The following is an 18,890-nucleotide window of genomic DNA, read 5'->3' as shown; positions in this document are numbered from 1 at the left end:
TCCTACATGTTGTAACAATACATCATCTAGATGTATATAATGAACAGACTAGGTCTATACTGCTCCTACATGGTGTAACAATACATCATGTAGATGTATATAATGAACAGACTAGGTCTATACTGCTCCTACATGGTGTAACAATACATCATGTAGATGTATATAATGAACAGACTAGGTCTATACTGCTCCTACATGGTGTAACAATACATCATGTAGATATATATAATGAACAGACTAGGTCTATACTGCTCCTACATGGTGTAACAATACATCATGTAGATGTATATAATGAACAGACTAGGTCTATACTGCTCCAACATGGTGTAACAATACATCATGTAGATGTATATAATGAACAGACTAGGTCTATACTGCTCCTACAGGGTGTAACAATACATCATGTAGATGTATATAATGAACAGACTAGGTCTATACTGCTCCAACATGGTGTAACAATACATCATGTAGATGTATATAATGAATAGACTAGGTCTCTACTGCTCCTACATGGTGTAACAATACATCATGTAGATGTATATAATGAACAGACTAGGTCTATACTGCACCTACATGGTGTAACAATACATCATGTAGATGTATATAATGAACAGACTAGGTCTATACTGCTCCTACATGGTGTAACAATACATCATGTAGATGTATATAATGAACAGACTAGGTCTATACTGCTCCTACATGGTGTAACAATACATCATGTAGATGTACACTACCGTTCAAAAGTTGGGGTCACTTAGAAATGTCCTTGTTTTTGAAAGAAAATCACATTTTTTGTCCAATAAAATAACCTCAAATTGATCAGAAATACAGTGTAGACATTGTTAATGTTGTAAATGACTATTGTAGCTGGAAACGACTGATTGGTTTATGGAATATCTACATAGACGTACAGAGGCCCATTATCAGCAACCATCACTCCTGTGTTACAATGGCACGTTGTGTTAGCTAATCCAAGATTATCATTTTAAAATGCTAATTGATCATTAGAAAACCCTTTTGCAATAATGATAGCACAGCTGAAAACTGTTGTGCTGATTAAACAAAGCTTTTGTAAACAGTGTGCAGGTCTTCTTGTTCTTTAACAAAGCTTTTTTAACAATCAGGCAGTAGAACAACAATAATCATCACCCTCTTGACCATCTTCCCTCCCCTTAACATTCAGACCCTGTCAGTGTGCCAGGTGGTCATTGGGTTTGATTCAGACCCTGTCAGTGTGCCAGGTGGACATTGGGTTTGATTCAGACCCTGTCAGTGTGCCAGGTGGACATTGGGTTTGATTCAGACCCTGTCAGTGTGCCAGGTGGTCATTGGGTTTGATTCAGACCCTGTCAGTGTGCCAGGTGGACATTGGGTTTGATTCAGACCCCGTCAGTGTGCCAGGTGGACATTGGGTTTGATTCAGACCCCGTCAGTGTGCCAGGTGGACATTGGGTTTGATTCAGACCCTGTCAATGTGCCAGGTGGTCATTGGGTTTGATTCAGACCCTGCCAGCATGGCCAGAAATGTCTTCCAAGGTCAGTAACTAATAACCACGGAATCACCGCAGACCTTTCATGCCTAAAAACACCTAAGTATTAGATTTACTGCATCAGCAAATCTAATTTTGTCACTGCATAAGACACCATTCACAATGATGGCTGAGGTACGTGTAAAACATGACATATTATTTCCTCATTGTAAAAAATGTCCCGCTCCTTTAAAACATATTTGTAATGGCAAGGCTTTAGCTCAGTGGGCTGTTCCATTGTTGAGGAAAGCAGGGGGGTGTTGTGAGTAACAGAACTGCCTGAGATGTAGGGGAAGGGAAGCTGTTCCATTGTTGACGAAAGCAGGGGGGTGTTGTGAGTAACAGAACTGCCTGAGATGTAGGGGAAGGGAAGATGTTCCATTGTTGAGGAAAGCAGGGGGAGTGTTGTGAGTAACAGAACTGCCTGAGATGTAGGGGAAGGGAAGCTGTTCCATTGTTGACGAAAGCAGGGGGGTGTTGTGAGTAACAGAACTGCCTGAGATGTGGGGGAAGGGAAGCTGTTCCATTGTTGAGGAAAGCAGGGGGGTGTTGTGAGTAACAGAACTGCCTGAGATGTAGGGGAAGGGAAGCTGTTCCATTGTTGAGGAAAGCAGGGGGAGTGTTGTGAGTAACAGAACTGCCTGAGATGTAGGGGAAGGGAAGCTGTTCCATTGTTGAGGAAAGCAGGGGGAGTGTTGTGAGTAACAGAACTGCCTGAGATGTAGGGGAAGGGAAGCTGTTCCATTGTTGAGGAAAGCAGGGGGAGTGTTGTGAGTAACAGAACTGCCTGAGATGTAGGGGAAGGAAAGCTGTTCCATTGTTGAGGAAAGCAGGGGGAGTGTTGTGAGTAACAGAACTGCCTGAGATGTAGGGGAAGGGAAGCTGTTCCATTGTTGAGGAAAGCAGGGGGGGTGTTGTGAGTAACAGAACTGCCTGAGATGTAGGGGAAGGGAAGCTGTTCCATTGTTGAGGAAAGCAGGGGGGGTGTTGTGAGTAACAGAACTGCCTGAGATGTAGGGGAAGGGAAGCTGTTCCATTGTTGAGGAAAGCAGGGGGAGTGTTGTGAGTAACAGAACTGCCTGAGATGTAGGGGAAGGGAAGCTGTTCCATTGTTGAGGAAAGCAGGGGGAGTGTTGTGAGTAACAGAACTGCCTGAGATGTAGGGGAAGGGAAGCTGTTCCATTGTTGAGGAAAGCAGGGGGGGTGTTGTGAGTAACAGAACTGCCTGAGATGTAGGGGAAGGGAAGCTGTTCCATTGTTGAGGAAAGCAGGGGGGGTGTTGTGAGTAACAGAACTGCCTGAGATGTAGGGGAAGGGAAGCTGTTCCATTGTTGAGGAAAGCAGGGGGGTGTTGTGAGTAACAGAACTGCCTGAGATGTAGGGGAAGGGAAGCTGTTCCATTGTTGAGGAAAGCAGGGGGGGTGTTGTGAGTAACAGAACTGCCTGAGATGTAGGGGAAGGGAAGCTGTTCCATTGTTGAGGAAAGCAGGGGGGGTGTTGTGAGTAACAGAACTGCCTGAGATGTAGGGGAAGGGAAGCTGTTCCATTGTTGAGGAAAGCAGGGGGAGTGTTGTGAGTAACAGAACTGCCTGAGATGTAGGGGAAGGGAAGCTGTTCCATTGTTGAGGAAAGCAGGGGGAGTGTTGTGAGTAACAGAACTGCCTGAGATGTAGGGGAAGGGAAGCTGTTCCATTGTTGAGGAAAGCAGGGGGGGTGTTGTGAGTAACAGAACTGCCTGAGATGTAGGGGAAGGGAAGCTGTTCCATTGTTGAGGAAAGCAGGGGGGGTGTTGTGAGTAACAGAACTGCCTGAGATGTAGGGGAAGGGAAGCTGTTCCATTGTTGAGGAAAGCAGGGGGGTGTTGTGAGTAACAGAACTGCCTGAGATGTAGGGGAAGGGAAGCTGTTCCATTGTTGAGGAAAGCAGGGGGGGTGTTGTGAGTAACAGAACTGCCTGAGATGTAGGGGAAGGGAAGCTGCTCACTGATTGGCTGTAGGGACAAGGGTCCCTCCAAAAATCTACCACTAATAGGCCAAGCCTCCACAGACCCTGTCTTGTACTGACAAACAAATCATTTGACATTCAAATATGTCATTTTAAATCCAGCTGGGCCTTTTAACACAGACACTTGTTCCTGCTGTAGATGTTATGCCTTTGCACAGATCTAGGATCAGTTCGTTTTATATGTTCTCTAACACAGACAGTTGTTCCTGCTGGAGATGTTATGCCTTTGCACAGATCTAGGACCAGTTCACCTCCACAATGCATATACAGTACCGGTCAATTGTTTGGACACACCTACAAATTCAATGTTTTTTCTTTATTTTAACTATTGTCTACATTGTACAGATCTAGGATCAGTTTTAACTATTGTCTACATTGTAGAATAATAGTGGAGACATTGAAACTATGAAATAACACATATGGAATCATGTAGTAACCAAACAAGTGGCAGTAGAATGGCTTTACTGAAGATCTCCGTAACTTTCAACGTGGCACCGTCAGAGGATGGCACCTTTCCAACAAGTCAGTTTGTCAAGTTTCTGACCTGCTAGAGCTTCCCCGGTCAACTGTAAGTGCTGTTACTGAGAAGTGGAAACATCTAGGACCAACAACGGCTCAGCCAAGAAGTAGTGGGCCACACATGTTCACAGAACGGGACCGCCGAGTGCTGAAGCGTGTAACGTGTAAAAATCATCTGTACTTGGTTGCAACACTCACTAACAAGTTCCACACTGCCTCTGGAAGCAACATCAGCACAAGAAACTGTTTGTCAGGAGCTTCATGAAATGGGTTTCCAGGGCCGAGCAGCTGCATACAAGCCTAAGATCACCATGTGCAATGCCAAGTGTAGGCTTAAGTGGTGTAAAGCTCACTGCCATTGGACTCTGGAGCAGTGGAAACGTATTCTCTGGAGTGAGGAATTATGCTTCTCCTTCTAGCAATCTGACGGACTAATATGGGTTTGGCGGATGCCAGGACAATGCTACCTGCCCCAATGCATTGTGCCAACTGTAAAGTTTGGTGGAGGAGGAATAATGGTCTGGGGTTGTTTTTCATGGTTTGGGCCCCTTAGTTCCAGTGAAGGGAAATCTCAATGCTACAGCATAGAATGACATTCTAGAGGAATCTGTGCTTCCAACTTTGTGGCAACAGTTTGGGGAAGGCCCTTTCCTGTTTCAGCATGACAATGCCCCTGTACGCAAAGCGAGTTCCATACATGAATGGTTAGTCGAGATTGGTGTGGAAGAACTTCACAAAGCCCTGACCTCAACAAAGTCGAACACCTTTGGGATGAAGTGGAACGCTGACTGCGAGCCAGGCCTAATCGCCCAACATCAGTGCCAACCTCACTAATGCTCTTGTGGCTGAATGGAAGCAAGTCCCCGCAGCAATGTTCCAACATCTAGTGGAAAGCCTTCCCAGAAGAGTGGCGGCTGTTATAGCAGCAACGGGGGAACCAACTCCATGCAAATGCCCATGATTTTGGAATGAGATGTTTGACGAACAGGTGTCCACATACTTTTGTTGATTTAGTATATATACTGCAGACAGACAGACAGACAGACAGACAGACAGACATAACTACTAGTCACCCCTCCACTCTCTCCCTGAGTCCAGGCCCCAGACAGACAGACAGACAGACAGAACTACTAGTCACCCCTCCACTCTCTCCCTGAGTCCAGGCCCCAGACAGACAGACAGACAGACAGACAGAACTACTAGTCACCCCTCCACTCTCTCCCTGAGTCCATGCCCCAGACAGACAGAACAGCAACACCGTCAGAACTATAGCAGTCTTCATTCTGAAATGACTCTGGTCTTCTTCAGAAGTAGTGCAGTAGTCTACAGGGTTCAGAACTCACCTTTTTAAACACTTCTTATCACTCATATCATGAGGTTTCACATGTGTTTGGTTACATAGTGTCCAATGTTCTTCTTAGTGATAAAACAGCAAACATTAAGAGTGTTTACTTATCAGACCCACATATAATAAATATACTATAATATACTATATTCATATGCTTTTAGTACTCACACATGAATCATATCCTGTATGCAGGTCATGTGTTGTTTTGAGCCAGCAGTAAAAACACACTGACAGGACAGTTCCTCGTATGGCCACTAGGTGGTACTCTGGTGTCACAGACGCAGGACTGTAGACGAGAAAGAAGCATTGCCCCAATTATCTCTCCTTTCTCCTAAAGTGTGCACTTGTTCCCTTCACTGAAATGACTGGTAAACTAAATATAGTGGAAACGCCCACTTGATAACAGAAGGTAGAGTCCTCTGAGTGGAACGGTGGGAGACAAACAGTACCTCCTCTCCCTTTCTCCCATCCTCCTCTTCTCTCTCTCCTCTTTTCTCCACCTCTCCTCCCTCTCCTCTCCCTTTCTCCCATCCTCCTCTTCTCTCTCTTCTCTTTTCTCCCCCTCTCCTCTCCTCCTTCCTCTCCCCTTCATCTTTTATTCACTGACTTCTCACCAGTGATGTCATCATAACCAGGAACCTGTTCCTCTCTTGGCCCAGCCCAGCCTGACCCTGACATATAGCATCAGGCCTGTTGAGTTGACTTGGGTAACAGACCTCTAGCTTCTACACCAAATCCCCCCTTCTCCTGCTCTAACATGAGACCTCATCAGTACTCATTTTGGGTGCTGGTACTGTTTATATTGAGGTGCTGGAACATTAAGCCAATATTCTATACGAGGTGAACTCAAGCAGTAGAAAGTTAGAGGTGATATTATAGGACACACTATGTGTAACTTTGCTGCTCTGTCAGCAGTTTCCTGTGGAGTTTTTCAGTTTGCTGTAGTGTGTTCAACCACTGATCCAAGATAAGTTGCTAAGAAGTTTATCTCACATCATTGAAGTCAGGACGTAATGAGAGAGAAGTCATATAGCCTAGCAGTATGTTACACACTTCAGTCCAAACCTTATGACAGTGACTTGTATATGTCAGTGGAGCCCCAGTTAGAGACAGATATGATACCTGCAGTGGTACTGACCATCCTGTTGTGGAGCACAGGTAGGAGGCTGTTATATTGATATACACTTGTGACAGTTACTGAGATATGTTTTGATATTGTAAGATATATCATAATTTGCAGGATTAGTAAAATAACATACAACTGGAAGCAGACAGTAAAAATGTGTCTCAAAGCAGGACAATGATGTGATCACCTGTAAATGTACTTTACTGTAGCCTAACTGTCCATCTGGGGACAGCCACTAATGTCAGTTAAGTTGTGATGGTGTCATGCATCTGACTGTTGTATATTCAGTGTGTCAATGATTGATTGTATCTGTCTCTATGTAAATGAATAAGAGTATATATTATATTGGTGTTATGTTAGAGTAGGAGAAGGGAGGGGTGTAGATGATAGAGGTCTATGAGCTGAGTCAAGATCAACAGGTCCAACACTATATGTCAAGAAGAGAGAGAGAAAGAGAGAGAGAGAGAGATGAGAAGAGAGAGAAGGGGTGGGGAGAGAGATTTGAGGAGGAGGAGAAAGAGAGAGGGTAGGGAGAGAGGAGGGTTGGGGAGAGAGAAAGGGATGGGATAGAGAAAGGGCGGGGAGATGGGAAAGGAGGGCATAGAGCAAGATAGGTGAGAGAGAAGGGGAGGGGAGAGAGATTTGAGAAGGAGAAAAGAGGGTTGGGGAGAGCAGGGTAGGAGAGAGGAGGGTAGATACGAGAGAACGGTAGAGGAGAGAGGAGGGTAGGAGAGAGGGAAGGGTAGAGGAGAGAGGAGGGTAGGAGAGAGGGAAGGGTAGAGGAGAGAGGAGGGTAGGGGATAGAAGGTAGGGTAGAGAGGAGGGGAGGGGAGAAAGGAGGGAAGGGGAGAGTGGAGGGTAGGAGAGAAGGGTAGAGTAGAGAGGATGGGAGGGGAGGGGATAGAGAGATTTGCGGAGGAGAGAGGAGGGTAGGGAGAGAGAGGGTGGAGGAGAGAGGAGGGTGGAGGAGAGAGGAGGGTGGAGGAGAGAGGAGGGGAGGGGAGAGAGGAGGGGAGGGGAGGGGAAGGGTAGAGGAGAGAGGAGGGTAGGAGAGAGGGAAGGGTAGAGGAGAGAGGAGGGTAGATACGAGAGAACGGTAGAGGAGAGAGGAGGGTAGGGGATAGAAGGTAGGGTAGAGAGAAGGGGAGGGGAGAAAGGAGGGAAGGGGAGAGTGGAGGGTAGGAGAGAAGGGTAGAGTAGAGAGGATGGGAGGGGAGGGGATAGAGAGATTTGCGGAGGAGAGAGGAAGGTAGGGGAGAGAGGAGGGTGGAGGAGAGAGGAGGGGAGGGGAGAGAGGAGGGGAGAGAGGAGGTTGGAGGAGAGAGGAGGGTGGAGGAGAGAGGAGGGTAGAGGAGAGAGGAGGGTGGAGGAGGGTGGAGGAGAGAGGAGGGTAGGGGAGAGAGGAGGGGAGGGGAGAGAGGAGTTTGGAGGAGAGAGGAGGGGAGGGGAGAGAGGATGGTGGAGGAGAGAGGAGGGGAGGGGAGAGAGGATGGTGGAGGAGAGAGGAGGGGAGGGGAGAGAGGATGGTGGAGGAGAGAGGAGGGTAGAGGAGAGAGGAGGGTGGAGGAGAGAGGAGGGTGGAGGAGAGAGGAGGGTAGGGGAGAGAGGAGGGTAGGGGAGAGAGGAGGGGAGGGGAGAGAGGAGGTTGGAGGAGAGAGGAGGGGAGGGGAGAGAGGAGGGGAGAGAGGAGAGGAGGGGAGAGAGCAGGGTGGAGGAGAGAGGAGGGTGGAGGAGAGAGGAGGGTGGAGGAGAGAGGAGAGAGGAGGGTAGAGGAGGGGAGGGGAGAAAGGAGGGTGGAGGAGAGATGGGGAATGTGTTTACACATGGGTGTTGTTGCACCATACCAACGATACGCCTATCTTCCCCATCACATCATAAAAGGTCATGTTATGTTGATTTAATCTCTGCCTCTCTCTTCCTCTGACTCCTCCCTTTCTCCTCTGTCGCTCTCTTCCTCTGACTCCTCCCTTTCTCTCTATCTCTCTGTCTCTCTCTTTCTCCGCTGTCTCTCTCTTTCTCCTCAGATCTCCAGGCTCAAAGCGTCAGTCCACCAGGTAGGTAGAGTATAAATCTACAGTGACTATAACAGTTCAATATTAGTCAACTTTATTATCCCACATGGAGAAAGTAATGTGTCCATACAAACCATTCTAAAACCCAATAACAAGTAGTGTTTTATGGAACTACTAATACTTGACATATTATATATTATATTGGTCTGATGTTAGAGTAGGAGAAGGGGGGTGTAGATGATAGAGGCATGTTACCCAAGTCAACAGGTCTGATGTTACAGTAGGAGAAGGGGGGGTGTAGATGATAGAGGTCTGTTACCCAAGTCAACAGGTCTGATGTTACAGTAGGAGAAGGGGGGTGTAGATGCTAGAGGTCTGATGTTAGAGTAGGAGAAGGGGGGTGTAGATGATAGAGGTCTGATGTTACAGTAGGAGAAGGGGGGGTGTAGATGCTAGAGGTCTGATGTTAGAGTAGGAGAAGGGGGGGTGTAGATGATAGAGGTCTGTTACCCAAGTCAACAGGTCTGATGCTATCTGTCAGGAAGAGAGAGAGAGGAACAGAGAGAGAGAGATGTCAACAGAGATAGGGCTGACAGAATAACATGCAGCCAACTGAATATCTTGTCATTACTGACTTCTCACCAGTGATGTCATCATAACCAGTAACCTTTTCCACTCTTGGTCCGGCTCAGCTTGACCCTGACCTCTGAAATTAATGATTGAAAAAATGATTGAAAAAAATTAAATTAGATTTAATCTCATCTGTAAAGAGAGTTACACGTTTGCATGGAAGGGGAATGTACACTACATGACCAAAAGTATGTGGACACCTGCTCATCTAACATCTCATTCCAAAATCATGGGTATTAATATGGAGTTGGTGCCCCTTTGCTGCTATAACAGCCTCCAGTCTTCTGGGAAGGCTTTCCACTAGATGTTGGAACATTGCTGCAGGGACTTGCTTCCATTCAGCCACAACAGCATTAGTGAGGTTAGGCGATTAGGCCTGGCTCACAGTCTGCGTTTCAATTCATCCCTAAAGGTATTCAATAGGGTTTAGGTCAGGGCTCTGTGCAGGCCAGTAAAGTTCTTCCACATCGATCTCAACAAACTATTTCTGTATGGACCTCGCCTTGTGTACAGGGGCATTGTCATGCTGAAACAGGAAAGGGCCTTCCCCAAACTGTTGTCACAAAGTTGGAAGCACAGAATAGTCTAGAATGTCATTGTCTGCTGTAGCGATTAGATTTCCCTTCAATGAAACTAAGGGGCCTAACACGATCCATTAAAAACAACCCCAGACCATTATTCCTCCTCCACCAAACTTTACAGTTGGCACTATGCTTTGGGGCAGGTAGCGTTCTCCTGGCATCTGCCAAACCCAGGTTTGTGGTACGGACTGCCAGATGGGGAAATGTGATTCATCACTCCAGCAGACGCTTGGCATTGCACATGTTGATCTTAGGCTTGTGTGCTGCTGCTCGGCCGTAGAAACCCATTTCATGAAGCTCCAGACCAACAGTTCTTGTGCTGAAGTTGCTTCCAGAGGAAGTTTGGAACTCGGAAGTGAGTGTTGCAACCGAGGACAGATGATTTTTACACGCGACAAACTTCAGCACTCGCGGTCTCGTTCTGTGAGCTTGTGTGAGCTACCATTTCGAGGCTAAGCCACTGCTGCTCCTAGATGTTTCCACTTCACAATAACAGCACTTACAGTTGACCGGGGCAGCTCTAGCAGGGTAGACATTTGATGAACTGACTTGTTGGAAAGGTAGCATACTATGACGGTGACATGTTGATTGTCACTTAGTTCTTCAGTAAGGCCATTCTACAGCCAATGTTTGTCTATGGAGATTGCATGGCGGTGTTCTCGATTTTTTTTCACAGGACAGGAACGTGTGTGGCTGAAATATCCAAATCCACTAATTTGAAGGGGTGTCCACATACTTTTGTATTTACTGTAAGGTGTAGCTGGGTCGGCCCGTCCTCCACCACCCCAACCCAACACATCCCACTCAGCTTTAGGGTCTTAGTGAAAGATTCATTGTTGGTTTCAGGTGTATTAGGTCAAGGCCAGAGGGACAACCCACAGGACAGCAGACCCCCAGGACAGGACTGAACAACCCAGCAGCTGTTGAATACATGAAGTGGGCATCTTTTCAATACAGACTCCTTTTGTTGTACTGTTTTCAATATAAGGCATCCAGACCCTATTCAAGATGTCCAGTACACCTTTCTAAAAGGTGAACTCCAGCAGTAGAAAGTTAGAGTTGATAGTATAGCAGACGCTATGTGAAACGTTGTTGCCATGTGAGCAGTTTCCTGTGGGGGTTTTCAAAACAGATGAGTTTGCTGTTGGTAGCTGGGTTCAACCACTGATCAAAGATAAGATGCTGAGAAGTTTATCTCACATCATTGAAGTAAGGAACTAATGAGATTAAAGTCATATTGCCTAGCAGTATGTTCCACTCTTATGTCCTCTCTCCCCGACCCCCACCAGTCTAGTACATAACTACATACTGTCCATCATCCCTACCAGTCTAGTACATAACTCAGATCCCTCCTGACCCCCACCAGTCTAGTACATAACTCAGATCCCCCCTGACCCTCACCAGTCTAGTACATAACTCAACTCTCTCCCCGACCCCCACCAGTGTAGTACATAACTCAACCCTCTCCCCAAACCCCACCAGTCAAGAACACAAATCAACTCTTTCCCCGACCCCCACCTGTCTTGAATATACCTCAACTCTCTCCCTGACCCCACCAGTCTAGTACATAACTCAACTCTCTCGCTGACCCCCACCAGTCTAGTACATAACTCAACACTCTTCCTGACCCCCCCCCCAGTCCAGTACATGACCGACCGACCGACCGACCGACCGACCGACCGACCGGTCGCAAACATTAAGAGCAAACATTAAGAGTGTTTACTTATCATACCCACATATATAATAAATATACTATAATATACTATATTCATATGCTTTTAGTACTCACACATGAATCATATCCTGTATGCAGGTCATGTGTTGTTTTGAGCCAGCAGTGAAAACACACTGACAGGACAGTTCCTCTTATGGCCACTAGGTGGTAATCTGGTGTCACAGACGCAGGACTGTAGAATAGAAAGAAGCATTGCCCCAATTATCTCTCTTTTCTCCTAAAGTGTGCACTCGTTCCCTTCACTGAAATGACTGGTACACTAAATATAATGGAAACGCCCACTTGATAACAGAAGGTAGAGTCCTCTGAGTGGAACGGTGGGAGACAAACAGTACCTCCTCTCCCTTTCTCCCATCCTCCTCTTCTCTCTCTCCTCTTTTCTCCTCTCCTCTTTTCTCCTCTCCTCTTTTCTCCTCTCCTCTTTTCTCCTCTCCTCTCCTCTCCTCTCCTCTCCCCTTTCTCCCATCCTCCTCTTCTCTCTCTCCTCTTTTCTCCACCTCTCCTCCCTCTCCTCTCCCTTTCTCCCATCCTCCTCTTCTCTCTCTTCTCTTTTCTCCGCCTCTCCTCCCTCTCCTCTCCTCCTTCCTCTCCCCTTCATCTTTTATTCACTGACTTCTCACCAGTGATGTCATCATAACCAGGAACCTTTTCCTCTCTTGGCCCAGCCCAGCCTGACCCTGACATATAGCATCAGGCCTGTTGAGTTGACTTGGGTAACAGACCTCTTGACTTGGGTAACAGACCTTCTACACCACATCCCCCCTTCTCCTGCTCCAACATGAGACCTCATCAGTACTCATTTTGGATGCTGGTACTGTTTATATTGAGGTGCTGGAACATTAAGCCAATATTCTATAAGAGGTGAACTCAAGCAGTAGAAAGTTAGAGGCGATATTATAGGACACACTATGTGTAACTTTGCTGCTCTGTCAGCAGTTTCCTGTGGAGTTTTTTTAACATATCAGTTTGCTGCAGTGTGTTCAACCACTGATCCAAGATAAGATGCTGAGAAGTTTATCTCACATCATTGAAGTTAGGACGTAATGAGATAGAAGTCATAAAGCCTAGCAGTATTTTCCACTCTTCAGTCGACTCTTCATGACAGTAGACTTGTTTCGCTCAGCGGAGCCCCAGTTAGAGACAGATATGATACCTGCAGTGGTACTGACCATCCTGTTGTGGAGCACAGGTAGGAGGCTGTTACGTTGATAGACACTTGTGACAGTTACTGAGATATGTTTTGATATTGTAAGATATATTACCATTTGCAGGGCCAGTAAAATAACATGCAACTGGAAGCAGACAGTAAAAATGTGTCTCAAAGCAGGACAATGATGTGATCACCTGTAAATGTACTTTACTGTAGCCTAACTGTCCATGTGGGGACAGGCACTAATGTCAGTTAAGTTGTGATGGTATCCTGCATCTGACTGTTGTATATTCAGTGTGTCAATGATTGATTGTATCTGTCTCTATGTAAATGAATGAGAGTATATATTATATTGGTGTTATGTTAGAGTAGGAGAAGGGAGGGGTGTGGATGCTAGAGGTCTATGAGCTGAGTCAAGATCAACAGGTCCAACACTATATGTCAAGAAGAGAAAGAGGGAGAGAGAGATGGAAGAGAGAGGAGGGGTGGGGAGAGAGATTTGAGGAGGAGGAGAGAGAGAGGAGAGTAGGGAGAGAGGAGGGTAGGGGAGAGAGGAGGGTAGGGGAGAGAGAAAGGGAAGAGGAGAGAGAAAGGGAGGGGAGAATGGAGGGTTGGGGAGAGAGGAGGGTAGAGGAGAGAGGAGGGTAGGGGAGAGAGGAGGGTAGAGGAGAGAGAAGTGGAGAGGAGAGAGTAGGGTAGGGGAGAGAGAAGTGGAGAGGAGAGAGGAGGGAGGAGAGAGGAGGGTAGGGGAGAGAGGAGGGTAGAGGAGAGAGTAGGGTAGGGGAGAGAGGAGTGTAGAGGAGAGAGAAGTGGAGAGGAGAGAGGAGGGGAGGGGAGAGAGGCTAAGGTAGAGAGAAAGGAAAGGTAGGGGAGAGAAAGGGTATATGAGAGAGTGTGTGTACACGTGGTTGTTGGTGTGGCTGAAATAGAATCCACTAGTTTGAAGGGGTGTCCACATACTTTTGTATATATAGTGTATGTACACATTGGTGTTGTTGCACAATACCAACAATAAGCCTGTCTTCCCATCACATCATGAAAGGTCATGTTGATGTTCATTTAACCTCTGTCTCTCTCTTCCTCTGACTCCTCCCTTTCTCCTCTGTCTCTCTCTTCCTCTGACTCCTCCCTTTCTCCTCTGTCTCGCTCTTCCTCTGACTCCTCCCTTTCTCCTCTGTCTCTCTCTTCCTCTGACCCCTCCCTTTCTCCTCTGTCTCTCTCTTCCTCTGACTCCTCCCTTTCTCCTCTGTCTCTCTCTTCCTCTGACTCCTCCCTTTCTCCTCTGTCTCTCTCTTTCTCCTCAGATCTCCAGGCTCAACGCGTCAGTCCACCATGTAGGTAGAGTATAAATCTACAGTGATTATAGCAGTTCAATATTGGTCAACTTTATTATCCCACATGGAGAAATTCATGTGTCCATACAAACCATTCTAAAACCCAATAACAAGTAGTGTTTTATGGAACTACTAATACTTGTCAACCACAAAGCATTACTGCTGTTAGAATAACAGAATCACTGTCATCATCTGTCCTCACCACTGTGTTTTCCTCTCTGCTGTTTATAGCTGAACTCTCAGTCAGACTGGTGGATGGGACCACTTCCTGTTCTGGGACAGTGGAAGTCTTCTATGAAGGAGAGTGGTCAGTTCTATGTTCTGGGTGGTGGAGCATGACGGAGACTAAGGTTGTGTGTAGACAGCTGGACTGTGGGAATCCTGTAGCTGAATCTAGAGGACGTCTGGTTGAAGATGAAAGAAGAGGAGTCACACTATATAGATGTAGTGGACATGAGTCTTCTATTAGACAGTGTGGCAGAGGAGGACGTGGTGTCTGTTTTGGTGGATATTATCATCATGTGACCTGTTCAGGTAAGAGACTGGTCATATTGAGAGATTTATTTGTACATTATACAATATTACCATGTATCATGTTTTATGTGTTTTTATTTCATTTCAATAGAGGGAGAGATGTCAGATGTATTTAAACATTATATTTGTGATTGTCATGTTGGTTTATGGGAGATGTTCATGGGCAGATCATTGTAGTTCAGATGGTACTGAAGTGAAGCTGCCTGATGGATGTCCAGCTGTTTATTTTCTATAAAGTGAAGTGAACTTATTCCTGTCTCCTGCCTGCATTATTCCCAACCCAATCCTGAGTGACTAAGAACCCATTTCTACCTCTTACAGTATCAAACATAGCAAACTACAATCTTTTATCCAACATATTTGTGTTTAGTCCTTGACAGTGTCATCAACAAAACTGATTGAATGTTCAACCAACTCTTTTTCTCCAGAGTCTGTGCGTCTTGTGGATGGAGCTGGTCTCTGCTCTGGGAGAGTGGAGGTGAAGTCCAATCAGTCCTGGGCCTCAGTGTGTGAAGCTGACTTTGACCGGCAGGATGCAGAGGTAGTCTGTAGGGATGTTGGCTGTGGGGCTCCTGCAGCTCTACAGGGGGGGCTCTATGGAGGAGGTGAGGGTCAGACCTGGGATAAAGAGTTCCAGTGTAAAGGCAATGAGTCCCTTCTCCTGGACTGTGACACCTCAGACAGAAAAAACAACACCTGCCTACCTGGTAATGCTGTTGGACTCACCTGCTCAGGTAAGAAACAGTTTGTCACTCAATCAACATTGTTTCTCACCTGGAGTGAAGAATATGAGAGACAATATAGGTGTGTTTTAGTGAGAAAATAGTAAGATTACTGTCTCTCTCTTTTCTTTTCTCAGAGCCTGATGATGTGAGGCTGGTGGGAGGAGGCAGTCGCTGTGCTGGTGGAGTGGAGTGGTACGACCAGGGAGAGTGGAGGACTGTGGGAGCTCTCTCTGACGTAAAGGCTATAGCTGCAGTAGTGTGTAGACAGCTGGGTTGTGGCTCCACTGTTTCAGTACTAACTGGAAAAACCACTAGAGGGTTTGGAGTTTACTGTTATGGGTCTGAGTCTTCACTGAGGGACTGTTACAGAAGCTATGATCACCTTGCTGGACTCACAGTGATCTGCTCAGGTAAGAACAAGATACACTATATTGCCAAAAGTAAGTGGACTTTAGTGGATTCTGCTTTTTCAGTCACATCTGTTGCTGACAGGTGTATAAAATCAAGCACACAGCCATGCAATCTCCATAGACAAACATTGGCAGTAGAATGTTCTTACTGAAGATCTCAGTGACTTTCAACGTGGCACGTCTAGGAGCAACAACGGCTCAGCCGTGAAGTGGTAGACAACACAAGCTCACAGAACGGACTGCCGAGTGTTGAACCACGTAGAGAGTAAAAATAATCCTCTGTTGTAAAACTCACTGCTGAGTTCCACATACTTTTGTCCATGTATTCTATCTCCTTCCTGGACTCACAGTGATCTGCTCAGGAAATATCAACATATTATAATTTTATTCAACTGATTTCCTTCATTCATACAACTTCCTCTGCACCTCTCATGATGACTGTTTAGCTTGTCAGTCTGCTTTACTAAATAGATCACTCAGTCAAGTAGGAATCAAATACAACTTAAATATCCCAGAATGCTTTTGTATTTGAGTGTTATCTCCGTGAACGTCTCTACTCACTACCACTGTCACATGTCATGTTATTGTCATATCTAAATGAGGAAAGTAGTTGAGGAGCTACGTTTTCTTTTTCTCTCCTCTTGTTCCAGATGTCCTGCTTAAGCCTGATATCAACATGTGTTGTCTCAGTGACTGTAGGCCCACTACTCATGTTGCCCTGTGAGGGAGGGTGGCTAGCACTGTTACATGCTGATGTTATTGTCATATCTATAGGAAACTAGTTGAAGAGGTTTTTCTTCTTCTCTTTTATTGTTACAGATTTCGTGGTCCAGCCTGATATCTCCCTGACTGACTCAATGGGAGGGGTCTCCAGGGGCCACCAGGGGCCCGAGATGTTATGGGGCCACAGCTTCACCATCACCTGCTCCACTCAGCCACAGTACCCAGGAGGCTCCTTCCTCCTCACGTTCACCGGCTCCAACATACATCAGACCCAGCCAGCTGTCAATCACTCTGCTGCCTTCCTCTTCCCTGCTGCAGATGACTCCCACCAAGGGAACTACAGCTGTGTTTATGAGAATTATGTTTTCTCTCATAACTTCTCCTCTGAGAGTGAGCTCCTCTCCCTCACCATCACAGGTAACTGAACATGAACCAGACTTATAACTTTGTCATTGACAGATTTCCCACAGATCTATGTGATGATGATCAGTCCCCTCATCAAAGGTGTTTCTGTTTGCAGCCTCTCCTCTGCCAGCCTTCATCATCAGACACGTTGTAGTGCTGCTGCTCCTACTGACAGCCATCACCACCTCCTACCTGTACTACAAGGTAAAGACATTTACTCAGACGTTACAAGTCATTTAAACTTAGAGGGATAGAGAAAGAGAGAAGAGGGAGAGAATGGAGATACTAGAGAGTAAATGTCTGACTGTTGGTGCTGTGTCTCCCTAGCCCACCAGGAGGCAGAAGAGAGTGAACAGGGTGAGTAGCATGGATCTTGATGTCAATGCCATGGAGATGGTCTCTCTGAGCTCCAGAGCTGAAGCTGGACCGGGAGAGGAGAGAGCAGCCCAGGGGACGGAGTAGGAGTAGAATGAAGCTGACCCTACATGCTGATCTTAGGTCAGTTTTGTGTTTTAAATCGATGGTCAGCAGTGGACTGGTGTTTAAAATGTGGTGACAAACCTGAAGTGGTTCTAATTTTAATAACAAGTTCAGAATTAGTTTATCTTTCTAGAACCTTGGAAGAAATCTAAAAGGAGTGACTGCAACCACCATTATTCCTTTTAGTTTGGTTTTTACCACCAGGGTAACATGGGGTTTTGGTAACATGGGGTTCTGGGTAACACGGGGTTCTGGTAACATGTTGTTCTGGGTAACATGGGGTTTTGGGTAACATGAGGTTTTGGGTAACATGGGGTTTTGGGTAACATGGGGTTTTGGTAACATGAGGTTCTGGTAACATGGGGTTTTGGGTAACATGGGGTTCTGGGTAACATGGGGTTTTGGTAACATGGGGTTCTGGGTAACATGGGGTTTTGGTAACATGGGGTTTTGGGTAACATGGGGTTTTGGGTAACATGGGGTTTTGGTAACATGGGGTTTTGGTAACATGGGGTTTTGGTAACATGGGGTTCTGGGTAACATGGGGTTCTGTGTAACATGGGGGTTGGGGGTAACATGGGGTTCTGGGTAACATGTGGTTCTGGGTAACTTGGGGTTTTGGGTAACATGGGGTTTTGGTAACATGGGGTTCTGGGTAACATGGGGTTTTGGTAACATGGGGTTCTGGGTAACATGGGGTTTTGGTAACATGGGTTTTTGGGGTAACATGGGGTTCTGGGTAACATGGGGTTCTGGGACATGGGGTTTTGGTAACATGGGGTTTTGGGTAACATGGGGTTCTGGGTAACATGGGGTTCTGGGTAACATGGGGTTTGGGGTAACATGGGGTTTTGGGTAACATGGGGTTTTGGGTAACATGGGGTTTGGTAACATGGGGTTTTGGGTAACATGGGGTTCTGGGTAACATGGGGTTCTGGGTAACATGGGGGTTGGGGGTAACATGGGGTTCTGGGACATTGGGTTTTGGTAACATGGGGTTTTGGGGTAACATGGGGTTCTGGGTAACATGGGGTTCTGGGACATGGGGTTTTGGTAACATGGGGTTTTGGGTAACATGGGGTTCTGGGTAACATGGGGTTCTGGGTAACATGGGGTTTGGGGTAACATGGGGTTTTGGGTAACATGGGGTTTTGGGTAACATGGGGTTTTGGTAACATGGGGTTTTGGGTAACATGGGGTTCTGGGTAACATGGGGTTCTGGGTAACATGGGGTTGGGGGTAACATGGGGTTTTGGGTAACATGGGGTTCTGGGTACCATGGGGTTTGGGTAACATGGGGTTTTGATTATTTTAAGCGAGTAGCTCAATTACGTCTGTTTTGTGTTCCAGAATGTATTGATTTTTGCTTTTGTCTTCAAGTCTTTATCTTATTTAGTGTCTCTTAGATTCTTTATCTTATTTAGTGTCTCTTAGATTCTTTATCTTATTTAGTGTTCTCTTAGATTCTATATATTATTATTATTATATTTATATAGTATTATTATATAGTATAGTATTATATTATATAGTATTATTATATAGTATAGTATTATATTATATAGTATTATTATAGGTATTCTATTCCAGGTATTATTATATAGTATAGTATTATATTATATAGTATTATTATAGGTATTCTATTCCA

General features: G+C 45.9%; 1 long non-coding RNA gene across 3 annotated transcripts in view; it reads left to right on the top strand.

The window, feature by feature from the left end:
- Nucleotides 1-15,223, top strand: part of LOC139577757 (uncharacterized) — a 50,915-nt gene extending 35,692 nt beyond the window's left edge. Inside the window, exons 2-4 of one of the 3 annotated variants that reach the window (XR_011675391.1) lie at nucleotides 13,939-13,968; nucleotides 14,200-14,502; nucleotides 14,931-15,223. This is a non-coding gene — a long non-coding RNA (uncharacterized lncRNA). Of the gene's footprint in view, nucleotides 1-8,504; nucleotides 8,581-13,614; nucleotides 13,969-14,199; nucleotides 14,503-14,930 lie in introns of those variants that run through there. The other 2 variants (XR_011675390.1, XR_011675389.1) reach the window with 2 other exon arrangements.
- Nucleotides 15,224-18,890: the final 3,667 nt, after the last annotated feature.

Source organism: Salvelinus alpinus, chromosome 6, assembly GCF_045679555.1.
Source record: "Salvelinus alpinus chromosome 6, SLU_Salpinus.1, whole genome shotgun sequence".
Lineage (NCBI taxonomy): Eukaryota > Metazoa > Chordata > Actinopteri > Salmoniformes > Salmonidae > Salvelinus > Salvelinus alpinus.
The sequence above is the reverse complement of the archived record's forward strand: the minus strand, read 5'-3'. Positions and strand labels throughout refer to the sequence as shown.